General features: G+C 44.0%; 1 protein-coding gene and 1 long non-coding RNA gene across 3 annotated transcripts in view; one reads left to right on the top strand and one right to left on the bottom strand.

The window, feature by feature from the left end:
* Positions 1-14,310, top strand: part of scara5 (scavenger receptor class A, member 5 (putative)) — a 205,157-nt gene that overhangs the window by 49,590 nt on the left and 141,257 nt on the right. The gene's annotated exons all lie outside the window — the stretch shown is intronic.
* Positions 2,891-3,751, bottom strand: LOC310782803. Its single transcript, XR_014553047.1, has 3 exons — positions 3,635-3,751; positions 3,383-3,527; positions 2,891-2,984 (listed from the first exon to the last, which is right to left on the bottom strand). It is a non-coding gene; the product is annotated as an uncharacterized lncRNA (long non-coding RNA).

Raw genomic sequence — 14,310 nt, 5'->3', positions numbered from 1 at the left:
TTTCCTAAAACCAGAAAAAGTACCAAACAGTCACACGGCCGCATCCAGTCTGAACACATTGAAGGCAAAGATTTCTTCCATCCAAATAACCATGAACTAACCGGAAATGCCTAACAAGCGCATTTGAACTAGTTAACTCAGCATGACAAACAGAACACTTCATTCCTAAGCAGCCTTGCCCGGACTTCAGCAACACGGGAACTCTGCTTGACTTCGCAAACATCAACATTGTGGTCTGGATGAATGTGAACATGTTGTGGAGCATGGTGTTGTCTGTTGTGCCAAAGACAAAATGTGCCTCAAACAGTTCATCCACAGCAGCAAGGGAAGAGGTTGACCTGTAAGGTGTGTCATTCTTGTCAAGGATGATGAAGAACTGGCGGATTGCATTCTTCTGAGGTCCAACAGCCAGGAGATAGGGTTGAGCACTAGTGATGGCATCAAGATGCTCTTGGATGTTTGTTCCGGTCTGAGAAGACAAACAACACAAACAGACGATTAGAATTACATGGTTGTAATATCAGTGTTATGCCGTGGAGTGCCGTCTCTCACCAGGGACAGCGCGCCCCTTAACCAGCAGACCTTGCTGTCACTGCTCCTTGGCCAGGGCTGTGGACTGGCCTGACTGGCTTCCAGGTTGAAAGCTGTAACAGAAGCTCACGCTTCAGCCTGGGAGGCAGCAGAGCGTAGCCAGCTTTCTGCGTCCCACCACGACGGGGACGGACTGTCTACAGTGCAGCTGCGGTCAGAGAGAGACATGTATGGCGATTTGTCTGGGATGCATGTTGTGGTGAGCGATTGCATATTCCTTTGCATCTTCATTAAGTTTGCATGTTATTAGCGCAGAGCCCAGACATTAAATGGAAAAAAACAAAATGCTGATTTATTTTGAACCTGATCTCACACATACCTGAAAACTGTAAACAGTTTAGCAGCCATTCATTTTCTTGGACAGTTATTGAGTTGATTTGAGTTAAAGTTGCTGCTTGTGTTGTCATTTGTGCACGAATGAAATCACTGGCATCAACTTTGACCTCAAATCAACTAAATAACTGTAAAAGTAAATGAAAGCCTGCAAAATGGTTTACGTTTTTCAGATGTGTGAGACCATGTGCAAAATAAATCAGCATTGTCTTTCGTTTAAGTTCTCCTTTCCTATAAGAACCATCCTAACATAATGTCCACGTGATCTCACATCTTGTTTCGCTCTAGGTATAGTCACATATAGGATACACAGAGATTTCCTAAAATTCCAATGCAACTCAGGGTCTCTGCTGGCCAAACAGTATGGTTTCTGGAAGCAATGAGCATTAACAATAGTAAGGGTAAACACAGCCATAAGTGTAGTTAAGGCTGAAATGGACTCAATAACAATTAACCAACAAGAGTGTGCACCAGGGGAGTTTCTCAGTGGAAAATACATTTTCGCCGTTCGACTTGATTTGGTAACGCTGATTGGCTGAAGGAGTTGTCTGTCAAGGCAAGTACTCCCTCCCACTGAAATCACTGAGTGGCTGGAAGTCCAGACTGATACGTAAGCGAAACAGAATTTGAGGTCACGTGATCAGGATGTTTTTTTTTTTACCAGGCTATCATAAATTAGGGAAAAGTACAAACCTTCTTGAAGAGCACAAGATGTTTCTCTGCTTGGGATGCCGACACCTTTCCTGGTCTCTTCTGACCCTGGGCAGTGGGTGGAATCATCAGGTGTAACAGCAGTAAAACTGATGAGGTCACTGTCCCAACCTGTAACAACACAAGTTTGAAACACTTGAATTAATTTCTGTGGCCCTTCAACAAAATTCAGTGCATGTGCAATGTCAGCAGCATTTTTACAAAATACAGAAGATGTAGCAGTTCTATATCATCACAAGAAGGTCTTCCACTATTTTTTTATACAATATCTCAATCCAGCTTTAACACATTCACTGCCAACAGTTCTTTTTTTACTGTAGGTAGCTTCTGCCAAGAAGTTTTTTGAGGATTCTGGCTCATCTTTCAAGAGCCGAGGATTATTTTCTGCTAGGAGTTTGTGAACACAAAATATCTCAAAAGAACTAATATAATGTGTGCTTTCTCTGTCTAAAAGAGTTAGTTTGTAGAGTTAGTAGTTATGTAGGCATTAGCAGTTGAATATAGCATGGTTTCAGCGTCTGAAAAGGAAAGCTCAGATAATTGCATTTTTGTGAAATTCGATAGAACAGGCAGAACAGTCACTTTAACCATTTATTTTTTTTATCCGCCATCCGAAAAAAAAATCATCGCACACAGAAAACCTTGCACACTGGTCCGATGCCTTTTATTATTATGTTCGTTGTTCTATTAGCAATACGAAAAAATAGTCCTCTCCTGTATCCACGTTACAATGTGACTGACAGATAGCAGCAGCAGCTGATCTGCAGCAGGCAGCAGTGACGTGGACTGCAGCTGGTCAGGGAAGAGGGGCCAGTGAGGTGAAGCGAGCCGCTCAGACTGGAGTGGACTCCAGCTGAGCGGGACTCTGCAACGTACCCTGCCCCTCCGTGTGTGACAAACTAAAATTTCCACAATGAGGAGGACATGCTGGCGTGTGTTTCCTTTTGGCTGCTTGGGGTGCGCACACGTCACGTGAATGCGTGCATCGTGCAGCTGCAGGTAATTAACCAAACAAAAAAAGGGGAAAGCCGAACGGCGCACAGTATGTGGACTGACCGGCGCCGGTCACCGGTCGAGGCCGATTAGCTGAAAATCGGCCATTTCCGGTCACGTGCTGATTGATCGGTGCATCCCTATTTTCAGTTACTTGGATTAGACTCAGTACTTACTCAAGTACTGAGTAAACTCAGTAAAATTATCTCGTCACCGTTTCGTTCCATACATGTTTCTACTATTATTACAGTGTTACCTCCATATGCTGTTTGTCTGTCTTTAGTCCTGCATCTCTGAATCGTTTTAATCCTCCAAGCAAGGTACCCAGCGCCACTCTCGCCATCATAGAAATGCTCCTTGGAGGGTGAAAGGACAACACAGACACTTCATTAAAGAGACAGCTCACCCTTAAATCCAAAATACATATTTTTCATGAAATCTGTAGTGCTATTTATGCATTGTTTTGTGTTAGATGTATGAGTTTGGGAGATATTGGCCGTAGAGATGTCTGCCTTCTCTCCAATACAAGAACTGGATGGTACTCGGCTTGTGGTGTTCAAAGCACCAAAAAATAAACAAAACCTCTTGTGTGTCTTTCCAGAAATCATGACCCCAAGATAATCCACAGTCCTCATTGTGAGCAGTTTCATGAGTATCCGGGTCATGATTTCTGGAAAGAGATATTGCTGCTAAAACAATGGTGCAATTTTTACTGGGGTCCGTCCGTACAAAACAAGCATGTTTGTCAACTTACTTGCTTGGCTTCTGTATCCAGCCTCTGGCGTTTTCTGGAAGGGCTCTCTGAAAGGTTGACTATCCGGGAGTCCAACGAATCAAGGGGTGATCGCTGGGACGCTCAGGAGAGGCTACCCTGGAGACAGATTATACCGTGGAGACAGCTAACCATGATTGGAGAAAAAAACATTATGTACAGTTCCTTCATAAACCCACCCCTTATCTAATGAACAGAAGCTTCACATGACAAATAACTGCAAAAGAAACAAACCTGTTTCATATTTGATGTTTAGCACCCCAGTTGATATTCATCATCCAACTCAGTCCCCGAAGTGTGGAAAACTTTGACACCCTCTGTTACAGCTGGGACACCAAACTTTGCAAATGCTGAAAACAGGCACAAAAGCTTGTGTAAACAGAAAGGTCATTGATATATCTAATGAGTCCACATTAGTCTACTAACTAATATTCAATGAAACTGGAATTACCATAAAAGGCTCAAACAAACACTATAAGAGAAATAAAATTACTGCATTTTAAGTAATGCATGCAGCCAAAAACCTCATCGCCAAGTTTCACTTTAAGCAACATGCTCCCTGCAGAGAGGAATGTGATCAGCACAACATTCCTCATGTTAAAAACTGCATTAATTTGCAATATAACAAGCTCATACATTTCAACAGAACAGCCCTGGTCAACTTTTAGGTGACTTATGTTCATTTTATTAGAGAATAAGGTTGTTTAAAGCCACCAAACAGCTGACAAAGTATCAGCTATTTTGCAGAAATGACCAGTAAGGTTGAATTCTACTTCATGTTTAACCATGCAATCTTGCTGAAGGTGCCACATCATGTTTCTCTACCTGCGTTGACAATGCTTGTGATTCCATCAGACTTTTCACAGCACGATTCAGAAGCTAAAATAGTGTAACGTCCTCTTGGGAGCTGCGTGTTTACGTCTCAAAGCATCGTGGATGACTGAACACCACTCGTTCTGGCTCTGATTGTGACCAGCCTGCTAACGTTAGCGTTGATCAGTGTCAAGCTACATGGAGTTAACTACAGACACAGTCAGATTTGCCCCGAGCAATTTTCAAAGTAAGGCACCAATTTAAGTGGACTCCCCGACGAATCTGATAGTTTATCACATCAGTAACGTTACATCAGCGTCATGACGGTGAATATAAAGCAGCAATATCACACAGCCTGTCGCAGCCTCGCTGGCCTGAATGTATAGATTACCCCAGCAGTGCATACGAGACTCCAGTCCTCCGTCGAGGCAAACAACAAGCGCCCAGCAGCCGCGGAACGCCAACAGGTGCTTCTTATTCACCTAATCACAGACTCTTCTCCGGCTGGATCAGCCCACCCGCTACGTCAGTGACCACACTAGTGGTGTATCCCTACGTCACCCCACTAGGCTACAATATAGACACGAAAATAATTATAGGCAGGCTGCCTTGGATGCAAAATCATTTTAATCCTTGAAATAATGTGATTGCTGACTCATAACGTTGAGGAAACATGTAGAATACGACTCAGCAATTTTCAAAGTAAAAGACTACTGCTGCTAGCGCTAGTCAGCCAGGTAGCCTAATGCTAGGCCGGGGTGGACAAAAAAGGTCCATTTTGCACCCTATAACATTACTGGACTCAGTGGACGTTACATAAATAATACAATAACTCAGCCAACAACATTTACATTAGGTTACCTCTTGCTGATATTGTCCAGTTTGATGTTAGTGTTAAGGTTAGCTGACGCTAATTAGCTAACACTAGCGTTAGCTTGCTGCCCGCGCACATTTAAGCTGCACAACTCATACTAGTTAGTTAGCCCGTTGAAATTCGGAATTTTAAGATACAAAACCAACTGAAGTATGGTGAGCAACAACATTAAGTTATTCTAACATGCTGCTTCTGTTTAAATGCCAAATAATGTGTTTAGGGAATTAACTTACCAAGGTCTTCTGTGCTTTTGCGTGGAAGAAAATGGCGGTCCTGCAATGTGGAGAGTAGCAGAAGGTGGGCAGGGCTTCCCAGTGTAAATTAAAAGCTAACTGATGAAATGTACTCCAACACTAGGGGGTATTTTACTCCACTGTTGTTAAAATAACTCCCAAAGTGTCTAACAATTTTGACACAGCACTTTTAACACTAGGGATTTTGCTGTGTACATATGATTTCACTTATACGCTGCATTACTCTCTATTCTGCTCTATATGCATGTTGACTCTTGCAAAAAGCGCACACATTCTAAGAAAAAAAGGTTCTATACAGGACCGGATAATTGTTCTTTTAGCTCGTACCATAGTGGAAGCCATGTTGGTACTGTAAAGAACCATTTTATAGGATAGTACTCCAATATAGTACTACACTATAGTTCTACACGGGACATTTATTGTGCTGTAAAGCAGTGGTTCTCAACCTGGGGGGGCGGGACCCCCCCGGGGAGTCGCAAGATTATTTTCCAGGGCTGCGGGATCATAATCATAATCATAATCAAAAATGATAATAATAATAAAATATCCCATGATGATTAAATCTACCATCCCAATGATTTAATGTATTATAAAGCTACATATAAACTATATATAAACAGATATATATATAACAGAGATATATATAACAGATATATATATATATATATATATATATTAGAACTCTCCCCGGGGCTCCCGCCAGCTTCTCCGGGATCGCTTGCGTTACCGCACTGGACGCCTCGCGGCGCCTATCTCCGCCACTCCAGATTCGGGGATCTGAACCCGACTCCCTTTCGATATATATTAATTAATACACAGGACAAGATGTTACTATCCCTTGTGCCAAAATCCGAGGAAAAACACATTTAGAAGCCCAATCCAGAATAAAACAAGCTAACAGGCTAACAAACTAATAAACAAGACACAAATCACCAGTTACCTACCCTAGCCAACAGCAGTATGAAGCATGTCATTGGGGTTTTCAAGTGGGCACCTTCCTTCACCGACGTTTCGTTAAGTTAGGCCCACGACACCTCAAGAAGGCTTAACGGTGTAATCCAGCGTCCTGGAAACACCCCCCTCCATGCTACCACCGCACAACTGCATATTACCTCACTATCTAAGCCTAGCTATCCAGGTCGGTTCGGTATGACATTCCTGACTACACCACCACTGTCAATGATTCAGCCCTGTTGATGCGGACCGTTAATCATGACCAACAACAAACAATCCCTAACTACACCACCACTGTCAATGATTCAGCCCTGTTGATGCGGACCGTTAATCATGACCAACAACAAACAATCCCTAACTACACCACCACCGTCAATGATTCAGCCCTGTTGATGCGGACCGTTAATCATGACCAACAACAAACAATCAATCTGACCTTAGCGAGCTCCCCAGCTAGCATGTTTCCTCCTTATCCACAGCCATTCACTTGCTCGTTCTGCTGCCTGAGACATGTTGCTAACCGCAAGTTTCAGGCTCCGTCCCCGAATGCCCAACTCAGTTAGTAAGGCAATAACGGACTTTGCCACAAAACCACGGCAGCCCACCTCTACAGGCCGCACTCGAGCCCTCCAACCTCGCTGCTCTGCCTCTGCTGCCATTTCAGCATACCTAGCTTTCTTGCGCTCATAAGCCTCCTCAACTCGATCTTCCCACGGGACTGTGAGTTCGATAAAATAAACTCTCTTCTCTACCTCAGACCACAGTAACAAGTCCGGACGTAGCCGGGTGCTAACTATATATGCTGGGATGACTAGCTGTTCATTCAAGTCAACCCTCATTTCCCAGGCTCCACCTACACTTAGCTGCCCTAACTTGTGCCTGACCTTAATTGGTCTAATCTTTTCTCCCTCACGTACAAATTTGATCTGTCTAGTCTCTTTGCTAGCAACTAGAGAATTTACTTCTAGCCGCTTTTCCTCAACTGCAGCTGCCAAACATTTCAACACCTGGTTGTGACGCCAGGTGTATCGCCCCTGGGAGAGACTGACCTTACACCCTGACAGTATATGCCTCAATGTACATACACTAGAACACAACGGGCAGGCACCATCCTCGCCCAACCACTGATTTAAGTTCTGGGGAGATGGCAGCACATCATAAGTAGCCCCTAGAATAAATCTAATTCTGCTGGCCTCCATGCTCCACAACTCTCTCCACTTCAACTTTCTCTTCTCTACACTCTCCCAGTTCACCCACTGCCCTTGCTTTGCCTGCGACACTGCCTTAGTACATCTTACTGCCTCCTCTTGCCTATGTACTTCTTCAACTACCATCTTCCTCTTTTCTATTACTGATGCCTTGTTCCACACAGGTTTCCCTATGCACAACCCTAAGCCTCCACGCCCATGCTGCACCTGACCTATGATATCCCTGTGTCTAAGAGCTGACTGTGCTTGCTGTACTGCCTCCTTTGGGTTCCACTTCCTCCCTGTTTTAACTGTGGGCGCTACACTCCTAACCACTGGATCCTTTGACTGAGTCAGAGTCATTTCCAGTCTAACCTTAGCACACTTGAACTCCTCTGTCAGGCTAGATAATGGCAATTCCAATATGCCTTTCCCATATAAGGCTACACTGCTTAGGCAGCGTGGGACTCCGAGCCATTTTCTAATGAATGAGTTAATCATCCTTTCTAGCTTTTCTACCTTTGAAAGGGGAACCTCATACACTGTCAGTGGCCACATCAACCGAGGCAACAATCCAAACTGCAAACACCACAACTTTAACTTTCCTGGGAGCCCTGACTTGTCTATACTTGAAATACCTTGAATCATTTCCTGCCTCACCTCCTCAAACTGTCCCTTATCACTGAGACTTGCATCATACCATCTTCCCAAACTCTTGACTGGTTTCTCTAATACTGTAGGCACCACCTCATCATTTATAACAAACTTCTTACCTACTACCCTCCCTTTAATGATTGAAATACTCCTGGACTTACTTGGCTTCACTTTCATTCTAGCCCACTGCAGATTACTATTTAACTTATCCAACAATCTGCTAGTACATGGAGCGGTTGACGTCATAGTCGTCATGTCATCCATGTATGCCCTAATTGGAGGGAGCCGCAGCCCTCCCTGCAGCCTTTCTCCACCCACTACCCATTTTGAAGCCCTAATAATGATCTCCATTGCCATGGTAAAAGCTAATGGGGAAATTGTACACCCTGCCATAATGCCTATCTCCAGCTGCTGCCAAGCTGTAGTGTACTCTGCTGTGGTAAAGCAGAGTTGAATATCTAAGAAGTAGGCTTTAACTAAGCTCTTTATACTACCTGGCACTCTAAAGAAATCAAAGGCCTCCCATAACAGACTATGCGGCACTGACCCGAAAGCATTAGCCAGGTCCAAGAATACTACATGCAGGTCTCTCTTCTCACGCTTAGCTGACTGGATTTGGTGCCAGATCATGCTGGTGTGCTCTAAGCACCCGGAGAAGCCGGGAATTCCAGCCTTTTGCACCGAAGTATCTATTAGCCTATTCTTTTCTAGATAACTAGACAGCCTCTGTGCCACAACACTAAAGAAAACCTTCCCTTCAACATTAAGTAGACTGATAGGTCTAAACTGACTTATCTCTAACGAGTCCCTTTCTTTAGGAATGAAGATTCCCCCTGCTCTACGCCACGCCTTAGGAATAACCTGCTTCTTCCAGACTACCTTCATCAGCTTCCATAGAAACTGCAACACATCTGGAGCACTCTTATACAGCCGGTAGGGGACTCCATTAGGACCCGGGGCTGAAGAGGCCCTTGCACGTCTCACTACTTCTTGAACTTCTTTCCACCTTGGTGGGCTATCATCACACTGGCTCTCTATTTCACCAATAGGTGGAATATCAGCTGGGACTGTCATCTCTCTAAACCTTTCCCTATCTTTGTGAACCTCCTCCAAATATTCCTCAAGCTTCTGCTTAGGTACCATAAGGCTACCATTCTTTTCCTTACTAAACAATGACTTCACAAATCTAAATGGATCCTTATAGAATGCTATTCTAGCTCTCTCTTTCTTTTTCCTATTTTTCCTAATGCTCTCTGCTCTTCTTAAAACTGCCAACCGATCCCTCACATCTGACTGCAAGCAATCAATGCCTTCCTTCTCAACCTCTGTAGCTTTCCTCCACTGCCTCTTAAGCTGTCTTCTCTCCTGGATAAGTCTATCTATCTCTTGTTGGCGCCTAGATTTAACTACCTCACCCTCTAGTTTCTTCCTTTTCTCAAAGACGCCAAACCTTTCCTTACCATAATCATAAATACAATCTCCCATTTTATCCAACTTACTCTCAGCAGTTCCTTTAAGCTTCTCTAACATCCTAACCAAATCACTATTGATATCTTCCCACTTCCTACTTTCCGCTGCACCTGGCCACTTAACTCTAGGCTTCTGACCGCTAATCTTCTCCCTTTTTGGCTGGCTGGCCTCTCTGCTTTCCTCGGTGCTAGGACCTGCCTCAACATCAGGGGTGCTGATGTCCTGCGAGCTGTGGGTTACTTCCTGTCGCTGGACTTCACCCGACTGACTTGATAAACTTCTTAAGAAATAATTATCAATGCGGGGTCCCTGTGTTCCCTCTACCAAGCACCTCTTCCTGCCTTGATGGATTCTAAGGCCCCTCAAAGTTGTTACCTTCTGCCAGCCACACAAGCAAACCTGACGCTTCTTTCCATCTACATCTGAACTAGTGGCTTCCACTGACATGTTTTCCCTACTCATAGTCAAGTCCGTTCCAGAGTCAATAACCGTGTCAACCATAGGTGAGTCATCTTCCGCCCCCGCTCTCGCAGACTCTAGGGGTGTTTTTTCATAATTCTGTTTCGTAGCAAGTTTGGGTGTAACCAATGGCCTATTGGCCTTGGCTACTGCCACAATGAGCAGCTAACCCATTGCAGCCCCGATGGGGTCTAATCCCTCCTGTCAGCTGTCTTTCCATGCTGTCACTAGGTCTTTCCCTAGTTGTCAGCTGCACTATTCACAACAGTCACTAGCCTAAGCTAGCTTTAGTATTAATTAATACACAGGACAAGATGTTACTATCCCTTGTGCCAAAATCCGAGGAAAAACACATTTAGAAGCCCAATCCAGAATAAAACAAGCTAACAGGCTAACAAACTAATAAACAAGACACAAATCACCAGTTACCTACCCTAGCCAACAGCAGTATGAAGCATGTCATTGGGGTTTTCAAGTGGGCACCTTCCTTCACCGACGTTTCGTTAAGTTAGGCCCACGACACCTCAAGAAGGCTTAACGGTGTAATCCAGCGTCCTGGAAACACCCCCCTCCATGCTACCACCGCACAACTGCATATTACCTCACTATCTAAGCCTAGCTATCCAGGTCGGTTCGGTATGACATTCCTGACTACACCACCACTGTCAATGATTCAGCCCTGTTGATGCGGACCGTTAATCATGACCAACAACAAACAATCCCTAACTACACCACCACTGTCAATGATTCAGCCCTGTTGATGCGGACCGTTAATCATGACCAACAACAAACAATCCCTAACTACACCACCACCGTCAATGATTCAGCCCTGTTGATGCGGACCGTTAATCATGACCAACAACAAACAATCAATCTGACCTTAGCGAGCTCCCCAGCTAGCATGTTTCCTCCTTATCCACAGCCATTCACTTGCTCGTTCTGCTGCCTGAGACATGTTGCTAACCGCAAGTTTCAGGCTCCGTCCCCGAATGCCCAACTCAGTTAGTAAGGCAATAACGGACTTTGCCACAAAACCACGGCAGCCCACCTCTACAGGCCGCACTCGAGCCCTCCAACCTCGCTGCTCTGCCTCTGCTGCCATTTCAGCATACCTAGCTTTCTTGCGCTCATAAGCCTCCTCAACTCGATCTTCCCACGGGACTGTGAGTTCGATAAAATAAACTCTCTTCTCTACCTCAGACCACAGTAACAAGTCCGGACGTAGCCGGGTGCTAACTATATATGCTGGGATGACTAGCTGTTCATTCAAGTCAACCCTCATTTCCCAGGCTCCACCTACACTTAGCTGCCCTAACTTGTGCCTGACCTTAATTGGTCTAATCTTTTCTCCCTCACGTACAAATTTGATCTGTCTAGTCTCTTTGCTAGCAACTAGAGAATTTACTTCTAGCCGCTTTTCCTCAACTGCAGCTGCCAAACATTTCAACACCTGGTTGTGACGCCAGGTGTATCGCCCCTGGGAGAGACTGACCTTACACCCTGACAGTATATGCCTCAATGTACATACACTAGAACACAACGGGCAGGCACCATCCTCGCCCAACCACTGATTTAAGTTCTGGGGAGATGGCAGCACATCATAAGTAGCCCCTAGAATAAATCTAATTCTGCTGGCCTCCATGCTCCACAACTCTCTCCACTTCAACTTTCTCTTCTCTACACTCTCCCAGTTCACCCACTGCCCTTGCTTTGCCTGCGACACTGCCTTAGTACATCTTACTGCCTCCTCTTGCCTATGTACTTCTTCAACTACCATCTTCCTCTTTTCTATTACTGATGCCTTGTTCCACACAGGTTTCCCTATGCACAACCCTAAGCCTCCACGCCCATGCTGCACCTGACCTATGATATCCCTGTGTCTAAGAGCTGACTGTGCTTGCTGTACTGCCTCCTTTGGGTTCCACTTCCTCCCTGTTTTAACTGTGGGCGCTACACTCCTAACCACTGGATCCTTTGACTGAGTCAGAGTCATTTCCAGTCTAACCTTAGCACACTTGAACTCCTCTGTCAGGCTAGATAATGGCAATTCCAATATGCCTTTCCCATATAAGGCTACACTGCTTAGGCAGCGTGGGACTCCGAGCCATTTTCTAATGAATGAGTTAATCATCCTTTCTAGCTTTTCTACCTTTGAAAGGGGAACCTCATACACTGTCAGTGGCCACATCAACCGAGGCAACAATCCAAACTGCAAACACCACAACTTTAACTTTCCTGGGAGCCCTGACTTGTCTATACTTGAAATACCTTGAATCATTTCCTGCCTCACCTCCTCAAACTGTCCCTTATCACTGAGACTTGCATCATACCATCTTCCCAAACTCTTGACTGGTTTCTCTAATACTGTAGGCACCACCTCATCATTTATAACAAACTTCTTACCTACTACCCTCCCTTTAATGATTGAAATACTCCTGGACTTACTTGGCTTCACTTTCATTCTAGCCCACTGCAGATTACTATTTAACTTATCCAACAATCTGCTAGTACATGGAGCGGTTGACGTCATAGTCGTCATGTCATCCATGTATGCCCTAATTGGAGGGAGCCGCAGCCCTCCCTGCAGCCTTTCTCCACCCACTACCCATTTTGAAGCCCTAATAATGATCTCCATTGCCATGGTAAAAGCTAATGGGGAAATTGTACACCCTGCCATAATGCCTATCTCCAGCTGCTGCCAAGCTGTAGTGTACTCTGCTGTGGTAAAGCAGAGTTGAATATCTAAGAAGTAGGCTTTAACTAAGCTCTTTATACTACCTGGCACTCTAAAGAAATCAAAGGCCTCCCATAACAGACTATGCGGCACTGACCCGAAAGCATTAGCCAGGTCCAAGAATACTACATGCAGGTCTCTCTTCTCACGCTTAGCTGACTGGATTTGGTGCCAGATCATGCTGGTGTGCTCTAAGCACCCGGAGAAGCCGGGAATTCCAGCCTTTTGCACCGAAGTATCTATTAGCCTATTCTTTTCTAGATAACTAGACAGCCTCTGTGCCACAACACTAAAGAAAACCTTCCCTTCAACATTAAGTAGACTGATAGGTCTAAACTGACTTATCTCTAACGAGTCCCTTTCTTTAGGAATGAAGATTCCCCCTGCTCTACGCCACGCCTTAGGAATAACCTGCCCTATATATATATAGATATATAGATATATATATATATATATATATATATATATATCAGTGGCAGCTGGTGAGATTGGAAACAATCAAACAATCAAAAAAATTTGGGCGTTTTTTTTTTCTCTTTTGCCCAAAACGCCCAAATCTCATTTTAAATTAGCATTAGGATTAGACTGTTGTGATGTCATTATTCAGTTTTAACCATCAATAATTGTTCCTTTTCTCATTATTTCATTTCCCAGAGTAAATACTGTATATTTATTTCGAGATTTTTGTCAATTATTTGTGCTGTTATGGTTATAATTAGCCTAGTTACTCACTTCTACACTATCTTAGATTGTGGTACTTATGGATGGCATGGAATTATAGTGAAAATAGATTATCCCCCCTTTTTGCTGGGGACCCCACTTTGAAAACCACTGGCTTAGGCTAGAACTGTTGCGAGAAGGTTTCAGGATTTATCTCTATGCATTAGGCTGTGATTACTATTTATATAATTTATTCACATAGATTCATGATATATTATGGTATACAGCCTACCTGTGACATCAATGTTTTGATTAATCTGCGTCAGTACCGAAAATGTAGCCTATTACTGCATGACTGATCCTATGATGTCATTGTAATCACACTCAGGTGTGCTTTCACAAGACAGGTTTTGTCCATTCAATCAGCCCACCTGTCTTTATGATGGCTGTCTTGCACTGTTTGTATGATACTTGACAAAGTCTATGGCCGAAACTGTTGTCAAATAGCGTTAAATTACACTTTATTGCATCTGGAACGAGAGTGTGTTTTCCCCTGCACAGTGCTGCTGCATCAACATACTCGTTTAGTTACATTCCAATTCATCAACTTTGGAGCGTTATTTACCCCCCCTTCCCGACATCCTAGGTTGACATGCTTCATCCCAATCGATTCCTTATTTCTTCTACTTTCATATGGTATAAAGATCACCATTCAAGCTTTAAAATTGAGCTCGCTGTCAGCCATTGATTTACAGGGCAAATTCAGTTAAAAAATGTGTGAATTTAAGGTTGCGGGTTTTAGTATAAAAAATTACAGGATGAAACTTCAATACGACAAAAATAGCGCTGCT

This window comes from Poromitra crassiceps (assembly GCF_964638095.1).
Source record: "Poromitra crassiceps genome assembly, chromosome: 9".
NCBI classification, from domain to species: domain Eukaryota; kingdom Metazoa; phylum Chordata; class Actinopteri; order Beryciformes; family Melamphaidae; genus Poromitra; species Poromitra crassiceps.
This window is presented reverse-complemented; position numbering and strand designations above follow the sequence as displayed.